We start from the raw sequence: 14,869 nt of genomic DNA, 5'->3' as shown, positions 1-14,869 counted from the left end.
TGAGCCACCGGTCATAAACCGACTGTATTTAATGCAGCGCCGCTTCGTGAAGACAAACAACAAATCACAATTAAAGAAATAGTTTGACATTTTTGCAAATAGTCTTGTTTGCTCTCCTGCCAGGAGCTGGAGGAGGAAATCGATTTCACTCTGACAAACACAGCGGCAGCGCTCCAATTGCATGCGGTCGTTCTGTTAAGCCACTTTAATAATGCTGTTTTTAATCCAAAGGTGCTTTTCTGATCTTTTCCCTCTAAGTCCGATTGGTGGAGAAACTCCTCAGAGGTGCATCTATGGAGGGATTGTTGCTGTTGCTTAAAGTATTTCAAGTCAATCCTTGAGAACAGTGTGGCCTGAAAAGATTAGTGAACTGCTAAGAGGAAAACGCCCCCATTTAAAGTGTCAGTGGCAATTAGTATCACAATCAATGAAATTGATTTGTTGATGAAATTCTTTATTTGCATAATTCAGCTTATGTAAGATTTAAAGTTTGTCTTTTTCCGTTAAAAGGTTTTCGGCTCATTGTCTAACTGTTCATTCCTTTCAGTGGAATCCAGTGAAATCTGAGCCGATGTCCATCCTTTCAGTCCTGTTTAATCCAGCCTCATTTTCCCCTCCAGTAGCAACGATCAGTTTTATTTGACGTTTCCCATTTTTTACTAGTGTGGAACTCAAGGAGCCAGGTGTTCAAAACACATACTGGGACATGGGAAGCAGGCTGAGCAACGGGGAAGACAAACACTGTTTTGGCAAGATAAAGAAAATAGATTGATTTAAACTGGATGAACACAAAAACAAATGTCTTAAGGTTCAATAAAAGTAAATTGAAAGTTCAAGATCGATGTCATTTCTATTCACTGCTTGTATTGTTTGAGCTGAAAATGGGTGCGTTTGTGGTAAAACAAGAAAAAAAATACAATGATTGCACAATTGGTAATCCATGATAATGAACATCGACAATGGTTTTGGTGAAAATCGGGGCACTGTTGAGTTGCTTTATGTGAGAGTTTTACCAAATAATCATGAACTGAAGTTGTTTTTTTCAGTTTTGTGCAGGAGTATTAACTCTCTGCATCTGTCTGGAGCACATACCAACAATTATACTTTTGTAAATTGTTCCCAAGATGAGAAGAGGATGAGTCAGGCTCCAGCAGCAGAATATTTTTTTTTGTGTGTGTGTTTTCCTTCATTTCAACTGTCACACAGAAATAGTGTTTTTTTTTTTTTTCAATCCTCATTTTCGGTCTCCAGCTGTCTTCTTTTTGTTCGGTGCATCTGCTCTCATAATACCAGCACACCCAACTGAAAGCACGTCTGCTTCTCTGAGGGGAAAGTCAGGTTGTGCTGTCGTTTGTGTGTCATAACTCTTGGAAAATGAAGAGTGTCTGTGATTAAATGAGAAGCCACTTCGAGGTGTAGTGGTTAGCACCGTGTGCAGGTTTGATTCTGTGAGTTTGGAGTTTTTTTTTGTTTGTGAGTTTTCGTTTTACTCTTCAACAAATGTATCACTGACTCTAGGTTCTCAAGCAAAGACAACAGCAGTTGGTTGAACACAAAAAACTTTAGAAAAATCATGAACTCCGCGCTGTGCTTATAGCTAATGCAGATCACATCTTGCAGTTCTCAGTGAGAACAGAGGCACAAACAAGGATATGGATGGATGCCCACTCACTGGAACGCCATCCAAACAGAGAAGAGAAGACCGATTTCTCATCAGGTGCAGAGGATGAGGAAGCATGAGAGGGGGATGGAGTCGCACTGTTGGAGAGGACCCTTGAAATGCACATATTGAAACATGTCAACCGTGCTTCAAGCTTTTCAGCTTTACGATTGTGTTCATTTTGAAATTCAGGACTGAAGTGATAGAAAAAATAACAATCTCAATTGGAAATAAACAGCCATTAAACGCTTCATTAAATTCCAGTACTTGAAGGTCACACCACCACTTAAAGGTGCATTAAGGAGTTTTTCAACTTTAAAAATACTTATTTTCCACCATAAATATGTTACAAATTTTTAATGATGTGTACAGTGTGCCCTGACATATTCACTGTAAGTCCCGCTAACAGCGCTAAATTGTCACTTGAAATTTGCAGTGCCGGTCCGGCACCACAATTTTTTTAGGGAGAATTTGAAAGGAATGACGTAAGGCTGGTTAAGTTTCGTTTTGTCCGCCATTACTCCGCCAGATGCTTAGTGAGCAACAACTGAGCAGGATCTTCCAGAGAGTCAGAAAAGACTGACTTCTAGCACTGCCACAGCTCCACACAGACTCCACCAGGTGAAAGAAACTTAAATTTTACTCGAGCGCTACTAAAAGAGCGAGGAAGGAGTTCCCCTCTTCCGTGCACGCAAGCCACAGGCATGAGTGTTTCACTGAGCTGCATTACGCCCAAGGCCTGCAGGGGGCGCTGTTTCGCATAAAACATGCAAACTCCTTAATGCACCTTTAAATTTTTGTTAAATCTCATATTTGTAGCACATCATCAGTTAGAACTTAACAGCTCTTTGCATCATCACTTGAAAAATAGTGCTACATTTTAAAAAGAGAGATTTTTATTCAAATTCTTTTGCGGAAAGGCAGTTTCATGACGTGTTTGGCGGCACACAGGTATAATCTTGTTGGGGAGAATCAAATCATGGGGAGCCCTGTGTTTACTGGTATGAAGCACTTGATCTGTACACGTCCAATCATCTTCTCCAGCTGGAGTCTGACCCTCCCTTATCCGCCGCTCCCAGCTGGCAGCGTCCTCGTCCGAATGCAGGGCTCCTGCAATACAGCGATCCTCCAGCTCCGGGTCTCCGGGCAGTACCTCAGGAGGAAGGCCGCCGCCGCTCTGGGTCACGTGACCCCTCGCTGGCATGACCTTCCCCCTCCTTTTCAAATGAAAGAGATCACTCCCTTTGCTGTCATGCCAGGGAGATATGTTCCAGTGTGTGGAGGGGGAACGTCCTCGCTTTAGCGTTCGGATGTGACGCTGTCTCCGTGCACATTTCAAAGCGGCTCGCTTTACCCGCCACGCCGCTGCCAAAGGCCTCCGCACACGCCGCGGTGTGATGTGCTGCCCTGCAAAGCGGTGTCTTTCTGGCCGGTGCACCAAAGAGCTGAGGTGCGTTAGACGGTGGCACCTGCATGAACAGAGTCCTCGGGTTCCTGCAGAGAGATGTGGAGCGTGCTGGACTGGCGTGCGCTGGCGGGCCGGGTGCCATGTACAGCCGGAGGTGCTTCAGAGTTAAAGCAGCAGAGACCATCATGAATACAAAAAACAAAAACTTATCATGCATAATGTAGAAATTTCATCCCTTTTCTCCCCCCTTCAAGAGAAATGCACGACAATTTTAACAACTGCAGTAAAACATCGTCAGACAGGAGAAACTGAACTGTTTCTTAATTGTTTTTTTGTTTATTTACTTTATTTTTCAAATGAAGGTAATCATGCAACAAGGCTCCATGAAATACCTGCAACATCTCACCTCATCAATAATCAATCAAAGGCTTTACATTACAGAACACACCTGCTGCAACAATAGAACCAACTTGTTAATTACCATTATTTTTATATCCTGTAAAGTTTTTTTTTTCTTTTTTGCAAAGCTGCTCCTGCTAGTGAAATGATCACTTGAATACAATTCCGTTCTTTAAAAGGTATTTTAAGAGCTGGTGTCAATAGTGAGTGTGGCTTCATTACAGAAGCAGCAGTGTTTCTGCTGTTTCCATATAGACGGACGTTGTTTTCAACACGCTGCTACTCAAACCTGCAGCTCCTTCTGCAAATGAAAATGCAAAAAAATAATCTGATTTCTCTTGAAACTCTGTGGTGTAAATGGCGCCCTGAGTTTTTTACCGAGTTGAAAGAGATTATGTGTAAACATTCATAGAGTTCTGAGAAAATTAGATGAAGTGTGAATTTTTTAATTGGCTAAAGGAAGTAGTGGAGGTGATCTTTGTTGATGTTGACTCAACACCAGCGATGCCTCTTTGTTAGCTCGGATAACCAGAGCTCCATTACTGCTGCCCGGCTGGACGGCCGGGGAAGTTTCGCTCCATTAAAGAGGCGTTGGCCGGGTTAATGTCAGTTAATGGCACAGCGAGAGGTCGTCCACCTTGAGAAAGACACAGACATCACCGGTGCTGATCTTTGTCCTCTGTTGTGGCTGCTGGCTGTAACGCTGCGAAGCCTTATTCAGGGTCCGGCTGTTATTCTAAATGCTCACTAAATTCATGGACAGTTGCATTGGATTTTAGTGACTCCCCTTCGACTTTGTGAAAAACAATGCTAGCATGCTAGGTTTTATTTTTTTTCTTTGTAACACACATGTTCACAGAGGACAATATGCTACAAATATTAACAATAGAGACTACACAGACATTCATACGGACAGATGATGAAGTTGAATTGCTGCTATGGGTGACTATGGACGTACAAAAGTTTTCTGCTTTCACTGGAAAACCTGGCGTTTTTCTCTGTCATATAAAAATCACTCGACTAGGAACCACAACAGCAGCTCGAGCTGTGAAAAACAAAACTTCACAAGTCAAAAAAAAGTAGGCCATCTTAATTGAACAATTGCTCTTTTAAAGCCCTTTTCTTTCCCTGGAAAACAGTGTAAACGCTTCCCGCCTGTAAGCAGAGGAGTCACAGCGGGGGGGGAGCAGCGTCTGGGGTCCCGACCTGGAACGGGCCCTGAACAGGGCTGACATATCAAAGCCCATATGATGGAGCTCATTTATTCAGACGCTGCTACGACAGCATGTCAGGGATCACCCCCTGCCTGCCGTACCTGTGTAGTGACTTGAAAGGAGCTTTTCAAAGACAGCTGGCATTTTCGGTCCATATCATAAAACATCAACAACACAACTGCAGCGACACGCCGGTGATCTCCCCGATGGCCTCGCCATCCGCAGCTGCTGCTGTGAAACACATTAAACATGAAGTGCGCTCATAACCAAGCTTCATGCAAGCTGCACGAAGTTGGAGGAAACAGTGGAAGATATGAACGAAGCCAAATGACGGAGGACTTTCTGAACAGTGTCTGATGGTTTACACACAGCCGTCCTTGTTTTCAGCTGTTTTAAAGTGGCAACTTTTCCAGAAACGTTGTTTTGTAAACGGGGCCTTGATACTCGATGGAATCACTTCGGAAAGTCGTTCTCCTCCGATGATACGACGAGCTGCGCCGACAACTGCAACGCTGAACACAATGATGACCCTTTCTTTTGGCTTCGCTCGGTAAACACGACATGTCAGACGCCGTTTCTTGCTCTAACGGCTGTCATCTTAACTTCTCCCTGATCTGTTTGCTCACTTATTTATTCCGAGTCTGCGTGAAATGCGGCGCCGCTCCCGCCCTCCGGTTCTAATGAGGAGCGCGTTTGCCGGGTGGTTCTCTTCGTTTAAGGCTCGGGAGACGGAGCGTCTGAAAGTCGTCACGGCGAGGTCGGTGGCGCGTTGCCCGCTGTGCGTGCCTCTGTAAAGGAAAGCTCCCCGGGAACCTTGTTAGTCACAGAGGCTGGTATGTTCTGCTGGGCGCCTGGAGGGGGAGGCGGGCGGTGGCGGATGGGTTGGGGGGGGGGGGGGGCGGGTGCCACACGGGCGGTGCTGTCGCCTGTCAGGTGGCTCGTGGTGAGAGCTAATCCTGTTGGAAATAGAAATGTTTTCTGCCTTGGGATGGATGGAGGTGGGGGTTAGGGGGATGCGAGAGCGATGCGACCGGCCCCAAGGAGTCAGTCATCCATGTGCACAAGCAGAGATAGCCTAATCTTGTCACAGACACGGGAGGGGGGAGGTGGAGGGGGGGGAAACTCCCGAGCTATCAGTGGCACAGACTTCCGCTCATGGAGACGATTTGTAAAATCATGCTCACAAACGGCACAAACTGAGGAAAGTTTTCTTCTTTTTTTTTTTTTCGACTGTTGATTCACATTTATACATTTATGTCGTTCATTATATCACAGACTCGCCCTTGAAGGACTTTTTTTCCAAGTGAAGTCGACCACGTTCCAGTTTTCCCACGTCCCTGCGCTCCGTTCTCAATGTTTAAATGTTAAAGCTGGCAGCGTTCACGTCTTCTCCACTTAGTGCTTTCTGCTCTTGTCTTTATAGCTGTGATTCTTCCAAGGTTGTTAAAGGAGAGGCTGCTGTTTTCGAGGTTATTCTCTGGTTTGCGTCGCTCCCCCTTGATTCTGTTATGTCACTCGAGTGTCCTCGTTGCCTCTGAGCCTCGGCCGCTCTTCACACTCAGCGCGAGCTGCTACACACTCCTCCGTCTGCGCCGCCAGCGTCGGCCAGGGCGGCGTTCTCGGCGGTCCCGCGAACGCATCGGAGCGGCAGGGAGCGGCGCTGTGCGCATTCTGAGAAATCAGCACTTTCTTTCAGTTACTGGTTATTTTTCTTCAATTATTTTTGAAGTTGAAGTACAAAATGCTTTACAAATCTCAGGGGGAAATTCCCTGAAAGATTCCGTTCTTAATTATTGAATAACTTCAAAAGTATCCAACAATTTAAACTAATACAGAACTTTATTGATTCACAGCACTGTTTTTCAATACTCTTGAAACCTTTTTTCTTATGGTGGTTATTTACACACACACACACACACACACACACACACACACACACACACACACACACACACACACACACACACACACACACACACACAGTTTAATCAGCACACATCTGGATTGTTCAACTTCTTGAAATTACTGTATGTGAAGTGGAAACAGGAAGTCTGAGCATCCAGTTAATCAATCACTCTTAAATTTGCCACTGTTTGTAGCTTCAGTGTGATTAATTGTAACCTTCAGCTGTTTCCATCCTTTCACTGTAACTCAGAGAAAGTGAGTTGGATAAAGTACAGATGTTTGCCTGATAATGGAGGACAGCGGAAAAAGCCTTCAAATATCCAAGTGAACAACAGATACTTGGACTTTCTTCTTAAGTACAGTAATAAAGAATAAAGAAATCTTGTCAAATCTGTTTTCTGGTGAAAGCAGTGAAGTTTAATGTTGACGATCTAACTCAGGATTGAGTCAGGACCGAGACTTTAAGGGGCCGAGACTGACTCAAGACCAAGATCTTAAAAGTGTGATCTGCAGACCAGACAACACTGCTACCAATATGCACTAATATGCGCTAACTACACATCTTTAATTTAATTAATTACATTAACAAAATGTGTGTTTGATTAAACAATAACATCCCTTCATTATTATTCATTTATAAATGCTTGTAATCACATATTCTCAGACTTTTATTGTGAAACAAATCTTTGAGACACAACCCTTCAGATTAAACTTCAACTGTTTGTATAGTCTAATCTTCCACTGACCTTAAATCAGTCTCTTCAACCTGGACGGAAACTTAATAAGCGACATTTAAGCTGTTGCACATATGCTAGTAAATATTCCTCAACCCAGAGTGCGCGCAGTGAAATTCATTGTTTTGCCAGTAACGAGGCAGATGAGATGTCGAACATCTTGCCGGGGAAGAACAAGGTGTCTCTGTTACTGCCAACAGCTCTGCAGACAAATTACGGCGGCGCAGATGCTCCAACACTTCGCTTTGGATCCGAGGTCTGACTTTTTCCCAGCCAGGAAATCAAAGGGGAGTTACATCCCTTCTGATTTCAGTGCATCGGCTCGTTCTGCGCGTACGTACCAGGATGAGGAGAGATCAAATGTCTGCCGAACCGTTTGGCCGCCTTTGCCTTTTTAACAGCGTTTGCAGATCAACACGATTCCGTCGGTGTCATGATGAGTGGCGTGGATTTTCTCTTTTCCAGGCTTTCATGAATGTAAGGTGATCCCGGTTTAATGAAGTCTGAAAATCAAGTCTTGCAAATCAATTACTCCCCAGAAAACAATGCAAATATTAATTATCACTCTTTTTTTTTTCTTCCTCATATAATGCAGGAAGTGATTAACTTCAGTATCCATAATCTCGGAAACACTCGAGATCTGTTTGGCATGTCTAGAAGTCGGATGGTCTCCCACCCACAGAGAGGGAAATGGAGCATGTGGTTCTTCCTGGCAGCGAGGCGAGCAGTGAAATCCAAAAGTAAAACTGAAATGCTGGTGCACACTTTTTTTTTTTCTCTCCCAAAAAAGCTCATTCATTGCAAAATTTGGACTCCTGTTAACATTCTGAATGGCAAATACTAACAGATAACACTTTCTGTCCTTGAATTCTTAATTTAATTTTCCTCTCTTATCAATTTATTATATTTTATTCATTTTATTTTTACTGAAACAGTTTAAAGAAATGCGTCACTCTGAAGCAATAAACTCCTTTATATGAGTACCTCTCATATTGTCCTTATTAAAAACATGTTTCAGGACTGTAGTTTTTATGTGACAGCCGGATATGATTCCTCTTTATGCAAACGGCAACACATTTGGAAGCAACAAACACTTTTCTCCATGACTCTGCAGTTTCTTTCACATTTCCATGAAGGATCTCGGCACCTTTAATTATGTTGATTCTGCAGCCTGCAGCTCTATAGTTTTGTTTTGAACTCCCGGCTCCTGACAGTAACGGGCCGGTGGTGTTGGTGAACTGCTCTCAGGAGTACAGCGTCACTGCAGTCTGGAAATATTTCTCCTAAAATGATCTTGAATTACCGAGAAAAGTCAACTCCAGATGCATTGAACTCTCGCACTGGATGAATAATCATACTTCATTGTAAGTTTGGGCATGGAATCAATAGCTTGTGATTAGCGCAGTTCACACCCGGACTGATTTAGAGCAGGCAAGAAAGATTAAAAGAAAAGTAACACTAAAGCATTTTTACTGACATTTTGGTGAGTTTTTCAGTGTCTGGGAATGTTGTCATTAGTCCACACAGGAAACGTCTCCAAGGAATCAAATTCCAAATCCAAGGCCGGAAGACCTTGGAGAAGATATCAGTTTCCCTGTTCTCCCATCCATCAAACCAGCTGGTGATTTGTTTTAACCTCAGTGGAGACGATCCGGAGCTCCAGTGAAAGGATGGGATCAGTTATCAATACTGAAGCTTCAGAAGACGATCACCGTCACAGTGATGAAATTACATCACTTGTAGTCAGACTTCCTTTTTCCACCGGATAAGAAAGCCCTTTCAAATTCTATTTTAATTTGATGGTTCGTACACAAACTGATGAATATTTAAAATGAACGACTTTCAGAAACGGAAAACTGAAAGACCCTTCAAAACGGCTGTAATTCTGCAAACGTCATGATAAACAGTAACGTGCTGTTTGACTGAAATAACGTGCTGTTTGAGCAGAGATACAAAATATGATCAATGGATTAAATGTGTTAAAGTAGAACCGTTGGAATGACAGAATGATTTAAAAAAACACGAGTTAGCAGAGAATTGTAAAAAGTAAACTTGTCTTGACTTTGTTCTTCAAGAAGATGAAGGGATTTTTGCCACTGCTCCTGTTTTTTAATCAAAACAGTGAATAAAGATTGAAGCTCTACTCGGCACTAACTAGCCGTTTCCACTCTGGCTTCTCTAAACTAACTAAAATTGTCGTAAATGTGAAACTTTTCTGAAACAAAAATGCAAAACTCATGCATTTTCCCTGGAAACACTGCTGCGTCAACAGGTCCCAAACTTGTGCAGAAACGGACTCTTGGTGCGTTCCCACCGGACGCGTCACGGGCGTCACTGACGCCTCAAAGTTGACGCATGTAAAGTGTGGAATTCGACGCGCGCTCATCTACACACGACGCTTGCAACGCTCGCGACGCGCGGCAGCTCATTGCCGCGAGTGGGAGGAGCTTCTGTGTCCTGTCTTCATGTTGACAGTGGCGGATCCCATCGAGACACTGGCTTGGCTTTATTTAATAAAGAAAGCCAGAGAACGGCGTCGTCAGGTGCCTGTGCGACGTTTTTGGGTTCATCCCATCCTGCAGCGGCGTTCGTAATTTGGCGAATTTCACCATTTGCTCCAGGAGCTGCGTGAGGATGAGCTTCGCTTTCAGCGGTACTTCCGCCTCTCCCGGGCCCGGTTTGACGACCTTCCGGCCCGCGTCAGCGCTCAGAGTGCTGGTCTGTGATTGGATGACGCTCTGCGTTGACGCTTCCAAAGTTCAATTTTCCCAGGCGTTGACGCCTGCAACGCGTGAAGCGCGTGACGCGCGTCGTCAACGCTCGAAAAGCGCGAAAAGTGACGCTCGAAAAGCGCCTGACGCGCGTTAGGTCCGTTGAAGCTCGTCCACCCAAGACTTTGAATGTAAAAGCAACGCTGTGACGCTTGCAACGCGTCCGGCTGGAACGCACCATCAGTGGTGTCCTGCAGCAGATCTTTAAAGTGGTGGAAACTCTACGGGTCAGTCTGCTCCCCGTTCTCTGCTTCACCTTCCCTCCCCTGCTGACATACGGTGTATCGATCGCTGCGTTCCGGGGACAGCCCTCTGGAGCTGCACTTTCCGTCACTCGTCAGATTTCCTCAAACCCTCACACTTGTCATTTCTTCTTCTGACACATCTCGTCAGGCGAATTAATGAACTGCAGCCTGATGTATCCCAGCCACTAATAGGAGCATGATAAATGGGCAATCAGTGGTATTGACTTCAGCAGTCCTGATGTGCGACAGCACTGATTTCCTTTCTGATCGGAGACCACATTAAACCACAGGCAGCATTACTGAAACCAGTACAAATCATACATACGCTGGTTTGTTTTTGTAGCAGTTATCCCAGCCAGATATAATGAAAACATACTAGCTTGTCTAAAGTAACCTAAACATAAATATCAATATTTCAGCAGGACAATGAATCCGAAAATAGAAATAAGTGACAAGTATGTTCTCTTTTTTTTCTCCTCAGCCTCTCTTTCAGGCGCCACGCCTTTTGAGACTTGATTGCCACGTCTTGATTGATCATGTGTTCTTTTTTCAGTTGATGTTACACCAGAAAAGACTTATAGACAAGCTAAAGGCAAAATAAACTGAAATAAACTAGACTTTAAGTGATGCTGGATGAATCAATACTTCAGTACTTGTGCACATCGCACTTCATGCTAATCAGTGTAATTAAATGTACCAAACAAAAGTCAAATCATCTGCATACAAGTTGAAATGTTAAATATTGTAATAAAATCAATATACTTATTTGCACATTAGGTCAGTGAGATTAACAAAAGTTGCTGCTCCAGCCCAGAGAACATATTGGTGAATATAATACAGCAAATCCAATGTGCCGATGAGTTTCCAGCCTTGTCTTGCTCTTGTCTGAACTTGTTTGAGTGGCGTCACATTTAAAATTGAAACATCATATTTATAAAACATCCGTCACAACATCTGACATGGGGCGATGAGATTCATGAGATCCGTGAAAGTTGGATTCCTTTTCTTTATATTCAGCAGTGCCGCAGCTTTGTGGGATTTGGGGTTGTTGGCGTTCCGTGTCCTGTGGCGTTATCTCATCGCCATGCAGCTGATGCCTCCACATTTGCTTGTTTTTTTTTTGCAGGTGGCTGATCAACTGAAGCGCTGATGCTGCGAGGGTATGTGGATTAAGGGGAGACGTCGCCCAGCAGCTCACACCTCCAGCCTCCCGACTTGTGCACAGTAAGCAGATCCAGCGGCTCTTTGGAATCAGCAGGTCGGCAATTACTGCCTGTGAGTATTATTGGAGGAGTGGAATTATGAGACGGTCCCGCTGATCGGCGCGCACGGCGCAGGATTCTGCTTTAGTGTTGAAATCATCTCCGGCCTCCTGCGCACCGAAACTCACTGGATGTGTCGGACTCAGCTCAGGCTCTCAACCAAACGCCAAATTACATAAAAACATAGTGTGAGAATGCCATGAACCTTATTGGCTTCATTAATGTTAGTGAACCACTGATAAGAGGGAACTTTGGGATTTAGTGGCTGGATATTTTCAACCTCTAAAACTTAAATTGTAAATGTTTTGGCTGCATTTTTTTTTTTTTTTTTTTGCAAGAAAAGCCACTGAAGAAAGACTGTTTAGTGAATATTTTATTTAGTATCAAGCAGCATCAATGCGATGCAACACCAATGGGTCAGTATTCTTTTATGATTTGTAAAAATGCAAAAGCTTTAGTTTTTAACAGGTGCAGGCTCTACAGAACGACTGAACTCTCCTGCTTTAGCTATCATGCTATGGATCTGTATGGAAATAAAGTTGAAAGTCTGTCATTCCAGTGGGAATTACTCCTTGATCCGAGACAAAACCGAGGTGGGAGAGAGCGAAAGATAATCCACCAGAACAGCGGCGGGCTTTCTGACTTCCTCATCTCTTCAATGGTCGTGCATTTTAATATACCAGTCAACTTATTTTCCAGACGTATGTTTAACTCTTTAAAGTACCGTAACATGCTGTGACCGGCTGAGTGATGCTAATAATGGTGGTTGAGCTGAGCGGTGGCGTCGTTTAATAATCGGTCTGTCTTTCCGCCAATCACCGGTCCCAACACCACTTGAAACACACCGAGGCGAATTCAGACGTATGCTGGTACCTCCTGATATCACGTCTCCTTCTGAATACAACAGAACGTTTCGCGTAATCTTGAACTCTTCTGGATTCCAGTGTAATGCGATTTGATAATCAGGAGCGGCTTTCTAACAAACACACACATGAATTATTAATCTGCATTGAAGTGGTTTTTCACACCCACATACGTACAGATTCTCTGGGCTGGTATTGAAAATGAGAGGTTTCAATTTCACTCTCTGGTGACGGTTTATTTCTGTTACTGGAGGCACGTTTGTTCGCCGAACAGCCTTTCAGAGTCCAGTTGATCAGATTGCCACTAATATTTCCAGACTGCTGCGGAGGTGGCAGGAAGCGTCTTCAGCTACTGACCTCCACGATGTGTGTGTGTGTGTGTGTGTGTGTGTGTGTGTGTGTCTCACCTTTGCAGGGCCGTTCTCATCAATCAATAGCAGATCGATACTGAAAAGATTGAAATTTCTATAAAATGAGTTGAAACCGACAAATTCCAGGTGACTCATACCTGCTTTTTTTTCTTCTTAAATCACACACCTTGTGATTGCCTTAACACATGCCTCGTCTTGGGTTTCTCCTGAGCCTTTCTCGCTGTAGATTGACAGAAACTCAACTGAGATTATTTCGATGACAGCCTTATTTCATTTTGGATGTGACCAAATGGACAAAAATAGAAGAAAAAAAGTCAAGGAGAAAAAAAAAAAAAAAAAAGAAAAGCCAGATCTATTAGGCTAGTGTACCTCTGTAATATGTCCAGCGGACCGTAACTGTCTCCCCCGTGGACGAGCAGACAGCTCTGCCGGTGGAGGGAGGAGCATTGAAGGAAGTGCCATCACTTCAGCTCCTCTGTGCCGATTGCTCCAAAATGGCCAATTTCCTGTCTAGGATGTGTGTTTTCACATTTTTATCATCCCCTGCCGTAGTTATCTAGTTGCACTTAGGGCCATCAGTCATCGATGCGGCGTTTAGAGGAAGCCGATGTGCAGTAAAACTGACGGACGGCCTTCCGCATGACTGAAGATGTATGAGACACGCAGGCGAGCCACCGGGACTTTTTTTATCGTATTTTCAGCGCTGCCATAAGGTGCCAACAGGGAAAATAGCATCGCTCCTCCTGCATATGGCTGAATAAAGCCTTTTTGGGGTGAATATTTGAAAAAAACACACTGATATCAGTTTTACTGTGACTGTTAGGTGGTTTAAAAGTAGTTTTTTAAGAAAAAGGAATTGCATAAAAGAGCCTTTTAGGTGTCAGATCTTTCACAAGCCGGTCATTCTGTGATCTTATTGGTGTCTTTTTGATCCAAGGCCAAGTAGAAAGAAGATAGTGATACTTACAGAGGAATAAATGGTTAATTTAAAGTGTGTAATCAGCGTTGTGTGATGATTTGTTACTTTAATCCGCTTCTTGTGAAGTTGTCTTGTTTGTTGAGATGTTCAACATGAGCTCCTGAACCGCTGTTCAACTCATAAATGAGTCAGTCCAGAATGAAGAGAGTCCACCCGAGTGCAAAATGAAAGGCTGTAAATAACCTGAATACCAGACTGGACCCAGATGCCCTTTAACAGAGAGCAGTTTATTTATCTCTGCAGGTTGCTTTTTATCTGAGAACTTTTGTTTTTGCTTCTTCTGATCAGGATTAGTTCATTAAATTTGAGAAGCTAACATCTGGAGCACAGCGATGTGAGCCAAACTCAGCCTTCATCACGTGTTCCTGTGAATAAAATGAAAGTTACTGCTGTTACTGTCTTTACTGAAACTAAAACGGTCTTATTTTTATATTATTGACCATTGTTACATTTTTGGTTGTGTCAAACAATTTTTTTTTAACAAAATTAGCAAATTTGCTAATTAGCTGGTTAATGGAACTACTCATTTATAAAATAATAATCATGATGTCTAAGTCAAAGGCTGGGAAAGACTCAGGAAAAGTGTGGCAGAGCAACAGGAGCTCATAAAAACTGTGCTTTAAAAAAACCTGCTTTTTTGAAGAGATAATCCTTTTTGAGCAAAACACAAGTTCAGCTGTTGTCTTGGTCCTCAGCAGTCAGGATAATACTTCCTGTGGCTCTTTGGGGAAATTAGTTTCCCACCGATGCCCAAGCGTATATGTGCAATATTTAAAAAGCAGTATTATCAGTATTATCTGGACTTTAAATCATACTTTATTTTAAATTAATCGAAGTGATTCACATATATATCATAATATATTTTAGATTTCATAAGGAGCCACTAAATCTCACTTTGTGGCAGCAGAATTATGCTAAAGTGCTAAATAAATAAATTCCATTTTTATCTAAAGTTTGCATGTGACTGTGAAATAGAAAAAGCAAAACACCAACATTTAAAGAAAAGACAAAAGAAAAGCAGAGAAAAATTTGAAAGAAAAAAAAAGAAAGGAGTAACT

At 43.2% G+C, this 14,869-nt stretch overlaps 1 protein-coding gene across 1 annotated transcript in view; it reads left to right on the top strand.

Annotated features, from left to right (window-relative positions):
• The window catches only part of LOC115392107 (leucine-rich repeat and immunoglobulin-like domain-containing nogo receptor-interacting protein 1), a 160,060-nt gene that overhangs the window by 70,457 nt on the left and 74,734 nt on the right, over nt 1-14,869 (top strand). The window contains 1 exon segment of the mRNA XM_030096635.1: nt 11,463-11,611. The gene's annotated coding sequence lies outside the window, so the exon portion shown is untranslated.

This window comes from Salarias fasciatus, chromosome 7 (genome assembly GCF_902148845.1).
Source record: "Salarias fasciatus chromosome 7, fSalaFa1.1, whole genome shotgun sequence".
Classification (NCBI taxonomy): Eukaryota; Metazoa; Chordata; class Actinopteri; order Blenniiformes; family Blenniidae; genus Salarias; species Salarias fasciatus.
The sequence above is the reverse complement of the archived record's forward strand: the minus strand, read 5'-3'. Positions and strand labels throughout refer to the sequence as shown.